The following is a 16518-nucleotide window of genomic DNA, read 5'->3' as shown; positions in this document are numbered from 1 at the left end:
AGTAAGAGAGTAGTAGGTAAATTGTAATATAGTGACACAGTGAACTATTATTCAGCAATGAGAATTAATGACCTACAACTATAGAGAAAAACCTGATGAATATTACAAAATACTCTTGAGTTAGATAAGTCAGATGTAAAACTTATACACTATATAATTTAACTTACAAAGGTGAAAAAAATTAGGCAAGACTAGTTTATGCTTTTATGTTCAGGATAATGGGAACTTTGCAGAGATGGTAATGACTGGAAAGGATCTTTAAAGAGGCATCTAAAGCCCCAATGATACTCTATTTCTTATTTTGGGTCCTGATTACATAGGTATGTTTAATTTGTGAAAAGTTACCATGCTGACTGTTAACGATGTTTGTACTTTCATTTTACATTATAATATAAGAAAATGTTAAAAATAAGTGCTTTTCAAGTGTCAGGCACTTATAAGCAACTGATTTTTCTGCTCCTAAATCACTTCTTATTTTCCTGCCTAACTGGTGGTCTATCATGGGATCCACTTCCATTTTATCACTTGAACAGTGTTTTGTTCTCAGAGGTCACATACGTTGCCTGGGGCTTTCTCCGTCTCCGGGCAGTTTCTTTTTTCACTTGGAGTTGAATCCTGCTTCTAATAAACCTTGCACATCACTCTGATGTGCTCCCTACCGACACTGACATAAAGCCCCTCCAGTTTTGGGAATCTCTACTGCTCCATTTTGGATACATGGGCACTGAGGTCTGAACCAGGCATGGGTTTTTTATGCCCCATCAAGATTTAATGACTTGAGCTTCAAATGTCCCCAAGAAGGAGACTGAGGAGAAAAACATAATTCCTTGATGAGTTTATTCTAGTCCTATCGAAGTTGCCTCCACACAGACTCAAGATACACCAAACCTCTGTAAGAAGAGACCCATTAGGCTAGTTATGTATTTTTCTGAAAAGTTGTCTGGTTAAGTTATGCTTGAAATTTAAGTTATTAAGCAGATATGACTGCTTTTTGTATTGTTATTTAAGAGAAATAAAGATTTATAATTTTTGTGAAGTAATATATAAAGTTTAATTAGTTTTATAGAAAACATTTCAAGGCAGTATCAGATCTAAGTTTTCTTTCACAATTCATCACATTTCTCATTTAAAAGGTACTTAATAGGCAGAAATGAATAGTTATATAAGAAAATTATTTTTTCTTGCTGCTTATTTCAAACGTGTTTTATCACATGCTAATTTTCTATCCCATGGGATCTTGGGTATATTGCATAACATTTTGTTTACTTCTAGACATTAAAAACAATTAACAATACAATAATATAAAATAAAATATTTGTTTATACTAATTCAAATTTGGGACACGTCTAAATCAAAGCTTTGCTCTCACATTTATTTTCAGTCTTTTCCTTGAACTTCAGCTCAAGCCTGATCTTTTTTTTTTTTTCCAGGGCTGTAGGGAAGAATATTGTGGTCTGTTTCAGACCCTCCATGTTCCATTTTATTCCTTGCCTCAGCTCCTCATTCCCAGCTTCTGGCTCATTTAGAGTTGGACTGGTAAAGCAGAATGAGAAGAAGGGCATATACTTCTCTACTTAGCTGACCCCTGTGATTCAATATTAGCTGGTGAGAAACAGATGTTCTAGTGCTGGCTCCTTTGTGTGGACTTATTGGTACATCTTTTCAAAACTGTGAAAAGCTTTCTGAATTTCACTGTTCCCTGACATGGTGATATAATCTCTGGCTGACTTTATATTAATCAACCAACAGCCATTAACTTGTAGTGGAACTCAAGACAGATTCTTTCTTCTGGAACCCCTTTGGCCCCAGTAGATACTTCTCTTGGGCAGTAGCCTTTTAAGATATGCCAATTCCAGCTACCTTTGTGGTATCTATGTGGCCTTAAGGAACTGAAGTACTCTCTCTCCCTCACCCACCACCGGAGTACAACTTGTTTCCATTATTGTTCTCTCTCTCTCTCTTTCTCTCTTCCCCCCCCCCCCCCACACTGTTAAAGCAAGCCTCCTGCTGATACTATTTTGGAGGAAAGTCATTACAGGTAGCTTTGCCCTACCCCTACCTCTATATAAAGATTCTCTCAATAGTGCTCTTGAATTTTGTCCACCCTGAACAAGCTGAAGAGTTTAAGCAGATCAGTCAGCATGTTTTCAGTAGTAAGCTATGAGTGTCCCTCCTGGCAAGCATCCACAACCTCTGAAAGTGTTCTTTTGGTGCCTTCTTCACTTGCCTTGAGGTGGGAAGGGGAAGAGGGGCATCCCCATATTCTCCACTATGGGGATGAAGAGTATTTTATATTCAGTGTTCCATATTCCTGGCAGTTCCTTCATAACCATTCCCCATATACCAGTGACTAAATCCTTATCGTGCTTGATGTACGTTGGAGACAGGTATTAGTTACTAAACCTGATTACCTTATTCTTAGTTAGTCCTGCATTTGTTTCTACCTTTGCTATTTAGAATTATGTGCATTTGTATCTTATTCACTTCAGCTTTGAATCTTTCATGAAACTCTAAAAAATGTCCCAATTGACATATTTTTATGTATCTAATATTCTAGAACATATTTAGAACATATATTCCCTTAAGTCTAAAAACTGCATCTATGATTCTATAGGCCATTGCAATCTAACGGGAATATAGCATAAGCCACAAATGTTATTTAAATCTTTCTAGTAAAATGATTAAAACATTAAAAATGGATGGAATTAACCAAATAATATATTTAACCCTGCATATTCCATAATCATCTCAACACGTGGTCATTATAAAAATGTTAGTGAGATATTTTATGTACTTTTTAAAAATCTTCCAGTATTTAAAGTCTGATGACTATCTTACATCACCTCTCATTTCTAAGTACCTGTATTTCAAGTGCACAATAGCCACATGCCCTAGCAGCTATCATATTGGACAGTGCAAACATAGCTAACTTCTTAGGGGATGATCTAGGTTTTATTCATCTCATTATGCATTTGGCACATGAAGTAAATTGTTAAATATAAGATGAATGAAGACATGAATTAATTTATGAGTACCTATGAGAAAAGTTAAAATATGTTATTATGAAGAAAGTTATGAGAAATGTTCATCCAAGATTTGGAGGTTTTCATTAACATTATGCAAGATAAATGTTTAGCTATTCCTGCATTAAATAATTAAAAATTAAAAACAAGGGAAAATGACATTGAATTAGGAATTATTGGATAAAGTACTGAGGAGTTGGCAGTTCCTTAAAATATGATTAAGAGTTTGAATTGAGAAACTTAAAAATAAGTTATTTTTAAATAAAAAGCAAACCAAATAGAATATTACAGTAGTTCCTGTTATGGATTTTCCTGATGATTAAGACCATAAAGAATCTCCCTGCAATACAGGAGACCTGGGTCCGATCCGTGGGTTGGGAAGATCCCCAGAAGAAAGGAATGGCAACCTATTCCAGTATTCTTGCCTGGAGAATCCTTATGAACAGAGGAGCCTGGCAGATTGCAGTTCATGGGGTCTCAAAGAGTCAGACATGACTGAGCAACTAGTTGTTAAGCGTATTAGTGGTGATCCTGGACCTTCCCAGGGTCAGGATCCTGAGGACATCAATGCACCATCCTTCCCCTGTTGTCAGGTCATGCTAACTCTAGGTCAGGTAACTAGGAGGGAAAATTCAATATTTTAATTTAGCCTGCAAACAGAAATGAGAAGCACACAGTAATGTATACTAAAAGTGTTTTTGGTACAAAGAGCAGGGCACGATTTGCTTTTTCTTTCTCACATTTGCTTTTTATTGACACAACTGTTCAGGATAAGACTTCCACTGCTTATATATTCTATTTCTGTTTCACTTAGTGGAATTTCTGAGTTATACATAAATATAGTAAAGTTGTACTGCCAGACAAGCCTACCCACAGACAGTATTGACATTTATATTCTATTGAATCTGCAGGGGGCTATAAATGTTTTTACTGCCTTCCAGTGAAACTTGAAGATATCCTATTGATATCAATCAGATAATTTATAAGAATAGTAGTAACTTATAACCAGAATGAGTATACTGACTATTTTGAGAATATCTTTTGTTTTATCCAGAATAAAAGAAAATATATTTGTACAGGATACATGAGATTTGGAGATTGGTATTCCTAAATTCAAATCCTAGTTGAACTTGTATCACCTTTGGAAAACTACTTAAGTGTTCTAAAGTCCATTATGAAGAGCTGTTGCTAGAATTAAAAATAAAACAGCAAGTGCTAATTAACAGAGAGCAGCTAACTCAGTTATTGGCCATTTTGCTTCTTAAATATAGATTCGTTTTCATTTGAAGTGAGGTAGTGATTGGGAAGTTCCCATGTTGGTGTTGGCATTTAAACTGGTCTTTAAAGAGTACGTATAACTGCAATAGGCTGAACAGGGCAGAGAAAAAAAAAAAAAAAAACAGAAATAGATCTATTAAAAATGTTCTTATGAAATTATAGACAGCTAAATTCAAAAACTTAAAAATTCAACTGAACCTATTTATTTCCTCCCTTGGTCATTATCTTTCTTAACCCCTTCATTAGTGATTTCTCAGTATAAATCTTGAACCACTTGTAAACAAAGCAAACAACTTTTAGTCTGTTATTTTTGAATGGAAGATTGCCATTGAGATTACAAATGGAAATGCTAAAGTGTTTGTTTATATTTCCTTGTTAAGGACTTAATGATGTTGCCCTCATAGATTTTCTATCCTTTACTACATATATTACTTTCTAGACATTCTAGCAATTCATCCTTAGATGAATAAATTGTTGATGTTAAAATTATATATATATACATATGTATACACACACACACACACACACATATATATATATATACAACAATTATCAAGTAGGCATTAATATTGAAATAAAGATTTGGAGAGAAAGGCAAGCATATTTCTCCTAAATTAGTGGTATAAACTACTGTGATTCTAGGTTTGAGCACAAATTGATTCTAAATATATGGATTGTAAGGTGAGGGACTAAGTTTTAAGATGTGATTTCATATCAGAGGTTGTATTGAATTATTTTTTCCCTGAATATGTATGTAGTATTCTGATATACTTTTAAAGAATGATATGCCATACTTTTAGAACTACATTTTAGTTGATCACTTTGCTTTAAAAAATTTAAGACTTGATGTCCTAGTAGGAAAAAAAAAATGAGACTAAAGGTATAATTTAAACTTACAACCAGAATTGAAAGAAACACGTGTACCCCAATGTTCATTGCAGCACTATTTATAATAGCCAGGACATGGAAGCAATCTAGATGTCCATCATCAGATGAATGGATAAGAAAGCTGTGGTACATATACACAATGGAGGATTACTCAGTCATTAAAAAGAATACATTTGAATCAGTTCTAATGAGGTGGATGAAACTGGAGCCTATTTTACAGAGTGAAGTAAGCCAGAAAGAAAAACACCAATACAGTATACTAACGCATATATATGGAATTTAGAAAGATGGTAACAATGACCCTGTATACTAGACAGCAAAAGAGACACTGATGTATAGAACAGTCTTTTGGACTCTGTGGGAGAGGGAGAGGGTGGGATGATTTGGGAGAATGGCACTGAAACATGTATAATATCATATATGAAACGAGTCACCAGTCCAGGTTAGATGCACGATACTGGATGCCTGGGGCTGGTGCACTGGGATGACACAGAGGGATGGTATGGGGAGGGAGGAGGGAGGAGTGTTCAGGATGGGGAACACATGTATACCTGTGGCTGATTCATTTTTATATATGGCAAAACCAATACAATAAAGTTAAAAAATAAAATTAAATTAAAAAAATAAAATTAAAAAAAAAATTACAGCCTAGTTCATTGTTCTATCTTATAATGTATTTTTTGCAAGGTAAAGAAAATATTTGGAATTAGAATATTAAACTCAGTAGAAAGTGCAATAGATGAAAGATTGTTCATATTTCCATGGAAAATTGCATATATGATCCCATTATCTCCTACAACTCCTCTCTCATAGAGCACTCATTCAATGGATGTATTTTATAGTTCTGTAAAACTTTTTTAGATTATAAGGTGTTCTGATACGGGAAGCAATCCTAAAGCCTTAGGCTAGAATTAAGGTTATTGAAAATGAAAGAGCTGTGTAATATTTTTGGCCTTTGGGAAATTTCCAGACATTATATTGGTGATTTTCTTTTTAAAAATTTAATACTTCACAGATATACTGGAAAAACAAAACAAAAACTTCATGTATCAAATGAAACATGTACAGTAAAGAATGGTACTTAATTTGTTTTCCAGCCAGGGGTTAAATCATCAGTGTCATAATGGACCAACACAGGTTATTTTCTAGCCAAAGCATCTAAAATGACAACTTCTGAAGTGCCATATTCTTTCATTTCCCTAGGTTTCATGGTTTATTAGAATAGTTGCAGCACATTTTTAGGCTATTTGATTTGGAGTTAAGGACAGGGGTAAATCAGAGCTCTCAAATATTTTAAGTCAGTACTGAGTATGACCTTAGCACTTTCATATGCATCAGTATTCTCCATCCAGGATTCATGTTAGGAAGTTGCTAGAAGGAAAAAAGAAAAATAAAACCCTGAACCAAAAACCTTATTATTCCTTTGCTGCAGGCCTCATTGTCTATTTCATATCAATCAAGAAAGAAACTGCAGTTTTTCTTGTTTCAAATGTCTATCTGCAGAGTTTCCTCTTGCTATGCCTGGCCTATTAATTCTCTTGAAGAACACACCTTACTTCATGCAAAACCTTCCAATAATTCCTCTGTTTCACTGATCATGTTTAAAGACATTCAGCTGGGCAAGGAGACCTTTCTTGTTTATGCAGCAACCACACGTTCACCATTTCATGCATTTTCCTGGAATACATTTTGTGTTTTCCACTGAATTTTCTTTCCATACTCCATTCTACTTCTATTCTTCCCCCTTTAAAAAAAATTCACTTTAAGATACATATATTAATAAACATTTAGTTTATAAAGTGTAAGAATAAATGGCTAATACATCCAAAATCATACCATCCAAAATAATATTGTTAACATTAGCTCAAACATTTCCCTAAGCATAGTTAGAGAATGTTATCTGGCCAGATGGGCAAGCAGAAAAAGTAAGTCATGTATACAGTGGGAAAAGTCATAGCTCTCCAGAATTTTTCCATTCTATTTGACACTATTGTTAATGAAACGATGTTTAAAGGAGTTTTTAAAATAACTTTTGGCCTATGAAAAATATATAGTTACATGCTTATTCAGGCTTAATGAAGATATTTTGGTAGTCTTACACATGAAAGATCTTAAGAAAAAGAGACTTCCTGAAAGAAAGTGAAAGTGAAGTCATGTCCAGCTCTTTGCGACCCTGTGGACTGTAGCCCACCAGGCTCCTCCGTCCATGGGATTCTCCAGGCAAGAATACTGGAGTGGGTTGCCATTTCCTTCTCCAGGGGATCTTCCCGACCCAGGGATTGAACCCAGGTCTCCTGTATTGCAGGCAGACGCTTTAACCTCTGAGCCACCAGAGACTTCCTGAACCTGAATTAAAAGAACACCTACAATGAAATTATTTTTAAAATGTAATTGTTTTCATTGCCTTAACTGGAAATGTTAGGAACCATTATCTCTTCTACTAAAGAAACATTAATCTGAAGTTCATAAATTCCTGAAAAAAAAGTCCTGTTAAATTCTAATACTTGCTCATATACTTATGTATAATACAGCCATAATTCTCAAATAAGAGAAGATAAACAATGACTTGGAGAAATCTGTAAAATGATAGCTTCTCAATGGTTGGACAGCTAGAAAGATTATTTTATAAGAATAATGCATTTAGTTTTAATTAACTTTAATAGCTTATTTAGCCACTTATGACTGGGCTGGATTTCATCAAGTTGTTTTTTGGTCCATGTTGTTTCTTTTGATTTATTTTGTTCTGTGTTATTCCAGAAGAGCTCACCAGAGTTATATTACTGAATTCTTTTAATGGTGAGAATATTTACTATTTTTCTTTCTAGTTAATAGTAGTGTTGATGGGTATCATATTCTGAGGTCAGCTTTTCACCATTTCAAAACTTTTAGGAAATTCTAAAAATATCTACAGACTTTTATTCATAGTTTACTGATGATGGATAAGACAATAGTCTCCTTCATTCTTCTCCCATTCTCCCAACCACTACTTGTAGTCAATTGTTTAGTTCTTTTAACTTACTTTTCTCTGTCAATCTGAATATTTAGATTTTCTTTCATTTCAGGGACTTTTTTTTTCTGATATTCGTCTTTGAATAATTTTGATTCTCTTTTCTATTCTCTACCTCATGGAAGCCAATTATTTTTACCAATTATTATATTTTATCTTTAATTATTTCATTCTGTATTTCACTGTTATTTCAAGACTTTTTTCTAAGTTACTACTTGAATTTCAAACCATTGTTATTCTCCTACTCATGGTTTCCAACTCATTTTACTGTGAAAAACAGACTTCTAGTTTCCATTCTGCAATATCAAGATAGAGCTTGGAAGTTGCCACTCCATCCGAACAAAAAGTAAAAGGCTGAACAAACTAAAAAATCAACAAGTCTTCTTACTAGATTTGTCAGAGAAGAAATATCATGGGGCTAGCTGCTGCTCCCAAAATCTGAGACACAAAATTAGAGAATGGATAGAGAGCATCACAACTTACTGAAACACAAACCTATGAACAGACACTTCCATGGGAAGCAGTACCAGGGTGAGGAGACCTAAACAGTAGTAGACAGATTGCTAGAGGCTCAATGTGGACTACTCTGAGAGTTAAAACCTGGAAGGCAGTGCAGTCATCGAGGAACCCTCACTTCTGTTTTACTTCAGGAGTTATATTTATTTTGTGGATATCAACAAACTAAGTCTGAATTTTAAATGGAAAGGCAAAAAATCCAGATGAGCCAACGAAATATTTGAGAAGAACAAAATCAGAGGATTGACAACATTGCATGTCAAGATTTTCTGTAAAGCTAAAATAATCAAGATAGCATGGTATCACAATAGAACAGACATATAGAACAATGGACTAGAATACAGAGCCCAGGAATAGACCTGCATAAATATAATCCACTGATCTTCGACAGAGGAACAAAGGCAATGCAATGGAGCAAAGATAACCTTTTTAACAAATGGTGCTGGTACAACCGGGCACAAGTGAAATAAAGAAAGACTACATGCAGAATTTAGATTCTTCACAAAGGTTAACTCATAACTGATCACAGACCTAAATGTATTTTAATATAAAACTATAAAATTCCTAAAAGATAAAATAGGAGAAAATCTTAATGATCTTCAGCAAAATATGACTTTTTCAATGTAACATCAAGGGCATGATACATGAGAAAACAAATAAAAAATGTAGAGTTCATTAAAATTTAAAACTTTTTCCCTATGAGAGCCACTGTCAAGAGAATGAGAAGACAAGCTGCAGACTGAGAGAATATTTGCAAGAGATATGTCTGATAAGGGACTGTTAGCCAAAATATACAAATAGTTCTTAAGCTCAACAATAAGAAACAAAGAACCTGACTGAAAAGTGGGCAAAAGAACTGAAAAGACACCTCATCACAAAGTTATACAACTAAAAAAAATAAACATATGAAAAGATATGTAATGTCATATGCCATTAAATTGAAAATCAAAACAACCTCAAAATAATACTATAGACCTATTAAAATGATTAAAATCCAGAACATTGATAGCACCAAATGCTCAGGAGGATGGGCAGGAACTCTCATTCATTGCCAATAGGAATGAAAGTGCCACTTCAGAGAACAGTTTGGCAGTCTCTCATAAAGCTAAATATACTGTAACCATATGACCCAGCAATCATGCTCCTTGGTATTTACCCAAATGAATCAATAGCTTATGTCCACATCAAAAACTACACATGGGTGTTTATGGCAGCTTTATTCACAATTGCCAAACTAGAGGCAATCAAGATGTCCTTCAGTGGATATATATAAACAAACTGTGGTACATTCAGACAATGGAGTATTATTCAGCACTAAAGAGACATGTGCTATCAAGCCCTGAAAAGACATGGGGGAAACTTACATTACTATTACTTAATATTACTGCCTGAAATAAGCCAATCTGCAAAGCTATTCATTGTATGATTTCAAAAGTACCTATGTTATCCCAGAAGTGGCAAAACTATGGAGACAATTAAAAAACAAAAAAAAGAGATTTGTCCAGGATTGTGGCAAGAAAGGTATGAATGGTAGAAAACAGAGAATTTTTATGTCAATGAAAACTATTCTGTTTGATTCTCTAATGTTTGATATATGTTACTATATAGTTGAAAACCCATATAAGAAACATCAAGTGGGTGAGTTTGTGTGTGTGTGTGTGTGTGTAGACAGGGGCACTTGGGAACACTGTAATTTCCAATCAGTTTTGCTCTGAACCTAAAACTGCTCTAAAAATGTTTATTAACTAAAAATAGAGATTAAAATAATAGCTGTTTTTGATAGCCAGGAATTGGCCTGGCATTGCTGTTTATTCTTTGATATTTCTAGGCGCTAGACCTATATTGTCTGGCCTTGGTGTTCTGCTATTGAAGCTGAGCGATTTCACAGAACACCTGCATTAGACAAGGTCACTATGTGACCATAATGGATCAACATAAAATCAAGATTACTCTGTAATCACATCTGAATGAAGGTAAAACATGCAGTTTATTCATACTACAAAAGTGGCTAAATGTTTTACTATTTTGCTTAATATAAATGATTGATGTTTCCTTTCAGTTACATGTTAAGTCTCACTTCACTCTTTCTGTCTCTCTGATAAAAATTATGAAGGTAGTCACTGAATTATCTTGCTTTCTGACAGCATCCAATGCAAAGTAAAGTCTTTCTTTATTGAAGCCATTCTCCCAAAACACTGAACACAGATCAAATCCTATAATAAGTTCCAACATTCTCTTCATGGGACATCCCATGGTTGCTCAAGGTGTGAGATCTCCATCAATGAAATGCATCAGTGAGTTCAACTTTGTTCAGCTACAGTTGTGTCTCTGGTAGTCTTTGAATGAACATCAATAATTATTCCTTTAATAGTATAAATATAATATTCTTAGACCTCCCATCCCTCCTTTTCACCCTTTCTGTATTTTCAAATTGGGTCCAGGTTTTCCTTATATTCAGTTCATTTTCATATTAAATTATCCTAGAGCACAAAACATTTTGGGAAAAGATATTCCTATCCCTAAATCTATATCTTATTCCAGACTAGAGTTTGTTTTTTTTTTTGTTTTTGTTTTTTCCTGCCTACTGTTTCTCTTTTACTTATTTTCCTATACTCAGTAAAATTTCCCTTGGCATCTGTTTTTCAAATTGATTATACTTTAGTTGTCAGGACTATGCAACATTTAATTTGTGTAGTTAACATGAGTAAATTATTGTTACCACCCAACCCATCTCATCTGAGAACTGTTTTTCTTCTTTTCACAACTAGTTTGACCATGCATTTGCGTGCTAAATTGCTTCAGTCGTGTCCAAATCCTTGTGCTCCTGTGAACTGTAGCCCTCCAGGCTCCTCTGTCCATGGGATTCTCCAGGCAAGAACATGAGTGGGTTGCCATGCCCTCCTCTAGGGGATCTCCCTGACCCAGGATTCAAACCTTCGTCTGTTACTTCCCCTGCATTGGCAAGCAGGTTCTTTACCACTAGAGCCACCTGGGAAGCTCTAATCCAATCAATGAGTACTGTTGTATTTACTTTGTTGGAGAATAGAGTGTTGTAGTGCAGTACAGCTTTGACGGGCCCTGTTGCCATGTAAGAGGTGTTATTACACATGTAAGTCAGAATCCATTTCACCTAGCTAGATTTTATTGTGCCATTATGTAGAATATATCTGGGTTTTAGATAGAGGTCTCATTTTAATAGTGATTCTTTTTTTTTTTTTTAATGGAGTATGTACTGCATTTTTATTTATTTATTTTTTTACTTTACAATATTGTATTGGTTTTGCCATACATCAACACGAATCCGCCACAGGTATACACATGTTCCCCATCCTTTAAAAAATAGAAATTCCTTGCAATTTTTTCCTCTTGATAAAATTTTAACCATCTGCAATGGTTGTCATTTTTTTTCTGGAAATTAGATGATACTAAGTGGGAGATATTAGGAATTTATTCATATAGTCTCTTTTTCCATCTGGAATAGAAAGAGAAGAATAGAGTCAGCAGAAACTGAACCATGTCTGAATCTTTTATTTCTTTTTATTTTTCTTCCTGTTGTTTTCTTCTTAACTAATTCTTCCCATTTTTGTGATGTGAGAATTTCTTCTGCAATTTCTTCTGAATATTCTTCTGTTCTGTGATTTGTTTTTAAATATTACCTCAATACTGAAGTATGATTCAGTATTGAGTATGATTCAATACTCAATATGATTCAGCTGTATGTGTATGTGCCTGTATGTCTTTTTACCTTCTGTCTTACAAGTTCAAATGGAACTCCTGTTATATTCCAAGTCACTAAAATACATTTTTATTCTCATATCCTTTAAAAGTTTGTTATCCATGAAAATTTCCTGATTTTTAGCTGAAATAAATTTTTTCTTCTCTGAAATCCTGGCATGATATTTAAACAGTTGTCCAAATATGAATTCTTTAGGAAGAAATGACAGTTATCTTATAGGTCTGTATATTATGGAAAACTTGCAAAAGATATGTAGTATATAGGTTATTCCAGAAAGAGTATTTGATAAAGAATTTAACAGTGTGAACAATATTATCAGGGACACAATGCAACCACTGAAATTGTTTTAATAGATATGAGTTTCCTTAAAACTTAATAGTCTTCTTTCCTCTCCATTTTATACTTTCTAGTTCCATGATATAGCAGTGTTGATGTACAAGTTGATAGCTTCTATATTTCTCCACAGCCATATATTAAATACAAAGTATAAATAAATACAAACATATTCATGCCATTTTTTCATGACTTGTTTTCATTAAAAAGGATTATTCATCACAGCTTTTTTTTTCAAACTGTCTTATTCATTAATGCATCATGACTTCCTTCCACCCACTCATCAGGTTTAATTGATTTAACTAAATGGTTTTAAAGTATTTTATTTAGCCAATGAATGTCTAAACATTTTATTTCTCCAAGATGTTTTCTAAAAGCAAAATTGTTAGATCAAAGGGCACACACATTTATATTTCTAAAAGAAATTGCAAGGTTAAATTCTAAACAGCAGTAGAATTTCCATGATTAATGTGTCATCAATGCACAGTATTTCTAAATCTTCTAAATCTCATGGGTGAAAAGTTGACATGTTACTGTGTTAATAATTTCTATTTCCCTGGCTGCTGAACAGTTCAGCTTATTTTCACATGTTTATTGATTCTTTGAAGATTTTTATATTGAATTGTTTCTATTTCTGCTTTTAAAATCAGTATAAACCTTCTGCCTTTGACCTGTTACCCTAGATATCACTTGACTTCCTACTTTTGCATTCCAGTCCATAGGAATTCTACTCCGTAGGAAGGTGAGAGTTGGACTATAAAGAAAGTTGAGCACCAAAGAATTTATGCTCTTGAACTTGGTGTTGGAGAAGACTTTGGAGAGTCTCTTGGACTGCAAGGACATCCAACCAGTCAATCCCAAAGGAAATAAGTCCTGAATATTCATTGGAAGGACTGATGCTGAAGCTGAAACTCCAATACTTTGGCCACCTTGTGCCAAGAACTGACTCATTGGAAAAGACCCAGATGCTGGGAAAGACTGTAGGTGGGAAGAGAAGGGGATGACAGAGGATCCTGGCATGTGGCAGTCCATGCAGTCACATGAGTCGGACATGACTGAGCGACTGAACTGAACTGAAACTTTCTGCATATTAACGTTAACCTATATTTCTTACGTATGTTGTCCATGTTTCCCCAAGGGCACTGTTAATCTTTTTGCTTTTTAAAATTCATATTTAAATTTACTTTGCTTTTTAATAGTTTCTGGGTTTCTTGATTGGAAGTAGTTCTAAATTCTGCCCTAAAATTTATTATTTATATTATGTGACTGAACTGAACTGATTATGCTTAAAATTTAATTTATGTAGTCTTATAATAATTATAAGCCAGGCTTCAGCAATACGTGAACCGTGAACTTCCAGATGTTCAAGCTGGTTTTAGAAAAAGCAGAGGAACCAGAGATCAAATTGCCAACGTCTGCTGGATTATCAAAAAAGCAAGAGAATTCTAGAAAAACATCTATTTCTGCTTTATTGACTACGCCAAAGCCTTTGACTGTGTGGATCACAATAACTGTGTAAAATTCTGAAAGAGATGGGAATACCAGAACACCTGATCTGCCTCTTGAGAAACGTATATGCAGGTCAGGAAGCAACAGTTAAAACTGGACATGGAACAACAGACTGGTTCCAAATAGGAAAAGGAGAACATCAAGGCTGTATATTGTCACCCTGCTTATTTAACTTCTGTAGAGTACATCATGAGAAATTCTGGGCTGGAAGAAGCACAAGCTGGAATCAAGATTGCCGGGAGAAATATCAGTAACCTCAGATATGCAGATGACACCACCCTTATGACAGAAAGTGAAGAGGATAAAAAGCCTCTTGATGAAAGTGAAAGAGGAGAGTGAAAAAGTTGGCTTAAAGCTTAACATTCAGAAAATGAAGATCATGGCATCTGGTCCCATCATTTCATGGGAAATAGATGGGGAAACAGTGGAAACAGTGTCAGACTTTATTTTTGGGGGTTCCAAAATCACTGCATATGGTGACTGCAGCCATGAAATTAAAAGACGCTTACTCCTTGGAAGGAAAGCTATGACCAACCTAGATAGCATATTCAAAAGCAGAGACATTACTTTGCCCACAAAGGTCTGCTAGTCAAGGCCATGGTTTTTCCTGTGGTCATGTCCATACATGTGAGAGTTGGACTGTGAAGAAAGCTGAGTGCCGAAGAATTGATGCTTTTGATCTTTGGTATTGGAGAAGACTCTTGAGAGTCCCTTGGACTGCAAGGAGATCCAACCAGTCCATTCTAAAGGACATCAGTCCTGGGTGTTCATTGGAAGGAATGATGCTGAAGCTGAAACTCCAGTACTTTGGCCACCTCATGCGAAGAGTTGACTCATTGGAAAAGACTCTGATGCTGGGAGGGATTGGGGGCAGGAGGAGAAGGGGACGCCAGAGGATGAGATGGCTGGATGGCATCACGGACTCGATGGACATGAGTTTGGGTGAACTCCAGGAGTTGGTGATGGACAGGGAGGCCTGGCATGCTGCGGTTCATGAGGTTGCAAAGAGTTGGACATGACTGAGCGACTGAACTGAATTGAGCTGATAATAATTATATGTGATATCAGGAACAATTGCATTCACTGTTTCTATCCATAATCTCTGGGACTAGCACTATTTGCTCAATATACTATTCCATTCCTAATGCATGAAATGCCGAGTTAGTTACTAATTGCCTCTCACACTAACATTTCTTTGTGGAATATTCTTCAATTATACTGATCTATTATTATTTTTATTATTACAGTGATTCCATCTCAATATTTGTTTCAGGAGTTCTGTGGTTATATGCTTTTAGGTCTAAGGCTTTTTCTTCTCCACAAAATTTTGTTCATTCTTAGATGTTTAAGCACATTAGAGATTATTTGACCTACTTGGTTAGGAGTCAGTAAGGTGAGTTTCAGTCCCATGAGTTCCACCATTCATGACTTTTCCATGGAAAGAACCTCTAATTATAGAAACAGTAGGGTACACTTTCAACATATGAGATAGACACTGAAAATAATGAAAATTTGAATAAGAGCAAAGAAAGACTGTCAAGTACAGTACTAATGTCCTCTTTTTTTTTTTTTTTTTTGTAACTTCACTTTAGGAGAAGATACTGTTTTCACTTTGTAGGTGAAAAGTGGGGTTCATGATAGTTTAGAATGAGCCAAGACAACACGGTTGCTTTTATACTGTTACACTGGGTCTCTGTCAATATGCTTAAACATACAACTCAAACAGGCCTGAATGGTGTTGCTCGGGAGAATTGTTTACCTTTGTTAAATAATTAAATCTTTGTTGTTATATGCCCTGGAATATGCTACCTTGAGTTGCATGTGTGAGAAGCAGCTGGATTGCACAGCCCTAGCAATTCTGAACATCTCCCTTTTGGGATTTTTAGTGTGAATTGATTTGAGAATTATACCTCTCCCCAGTAGTGAATTTCATATACACCACATGCTTGCCTCCATCTTAAGTCATGCATTCCTGACAAATGGCTGGGGAAAAAAATGCAATCTAATTTTTGTGATAGAGTAATAGAAATAGAAAAAAAGATGTGTTTTTAGATAGTCTTGGATGTCATTGTGATGACATTATATTGAAGGTTTGAACATAGTTTGACAATTTGATACATATAATTGCACAAAAATAATAAAAATGTTAGTATTTACTATTGATGGCATACTAGAATGGATCAATATTCTCATTCAATTTGTTTTTAAAATGTTTTTGAGAAAGGATT

This window comes from Bos taurus, chromosome 1 (assembly GCF_002263795.3).
Source record: "Bos taurus isolate L1 Dominette 01449 registration number 42190680 breed Hereford chromosome 1, ARS-UCD2.0, whole genome shotgun sequence".
NCBI lineage: Eukaryota > Metazoa > Chordata > Mammalia > Artiodactyla > Bovidae > Bos > Bos taurus.
Note: the sequence above shows the minus strand (reverse complement) of the source record.